This window comes from Haplochromis burtoni, unplaced genomic scaffold (assembly GCF_018398535.1).
Source record: "Haplochromis burtoni strain Fernald_Lab_line unplaced genomic scaffold, NCSU_Asbu1 Contig_233, whole genome shotgun sequence".
In the NCBI taxonomy this organism is placed as follows: domain Eukaryota; kingdom Metazoa; phylum Chordata; class Actinopteri; order Cichliformes; family Cichlidae; genus Haplochromis; species Haplochromis burtoni.
The window spans coordinates 323,829-325,150 of record NW_024582594.1 but is presented as its reverse complement, the minus strand read 5'-3'; positions in this window follow the sequence as shown (position 1 = coordinate 325,150).

Here is a 1,322-nt window from a genome sequence, read left to right as displayed (position 1 = left end):
TCTTTCCAGTTTATGTAGAAACTGACCAATTAACAAGCAGATATCAAAATATTGAGATGTTTATAAGTGTGTCAATGACAGTGGTTAACATAGATCTTTTTTGAGCCTGACACCATTTCCTGTCCGTGTTTGTGACATCTCCAGTAATCCCGTATTTATTTCCTCACTCTCACTCTGATCTCGTCTCTTCCGATGTTGATGTAGGCTTGTCCTCAATCCTCTGGACCTAATACTGCTTCCCATTGTTTACTATATTCCCAATATAGAAATGTATCTCGCAAAACAGTGTACAGAATGATAGTAAGAAGTCTCTTAAAATTTTGGCTCTGAGACCAAAATGTGAAGATGCAGACATAGATCTAGAGGGAAGGACTCCCTTAGAACTGAACCATTCCTAAAATAGGTGGGGCAGGAATAGTTTCAGGGAAAGAAAACGACATGATCCCACAAGAGAATCCAAAAGGATTTCAAAGAAAAACAGAGGAGGGATCAACAGAAAAAGACCCAACATGTAGACACGAAAAATGCTGATTAAAAAAGAAGAAGAAGGTTGTTTTCTTTCATATCCTGCAACCCATCTATATCTCTGTACAGTATAGATTTACAGTAGGGGGATCTATCTATCTGTCTGTCTGTCTGTCTGTCTTATTTTAAAAAGGTTAAGACGTTTATCAGATTAATGCTGCAATACATCTCTGTAAACAATGTTTCCATGTTTCACTTACTGGGTGTATAAAAAAGCAAATTACTAGCTTTGTTGGGGCAGGAATGGTAATAGTAAATGATTTAGAAACTGCAATTACAGTTTTCCCATAAGAGAAGCCAAAAAGATGACAAAGCGGGGTGGGAAAGTATAAAAGGAGAAAAATCCAACTGGTGCGGTTAGAAGAAATTAAGATGAAGCACAGTTACTGTAAGGATCTATGAAGAACACTCTACTTCCGTCTCGGTCCAAGCCAAACTACTATCAACATGTTTCATTCTGCATAATTACAGTAATTTATCATTTAAACCATTATGTGGTTTCAATTATAAAGTTGTTTTCACAGAAGACATTTTTAGAAACAGTTGGAAAATGTTCATTGAGGCTGAATTCCATTCATCTGTTTCAATATTTGGTGTTGTTTCTGAAATGGAACAAGGACGAAACATTTGCAAAATACATATTAACAATGATGGACACAATGGGAGAGAACTTACACTGAAATTGGTAAAATAAAGTTATGTTAGTTGTGTGGCACATGCTCCATTTGGCTGAACGTTTTTGGTACTATCAAAATAACTGCACATGGATTAAACAGACTAAATGTAATATTTTATAA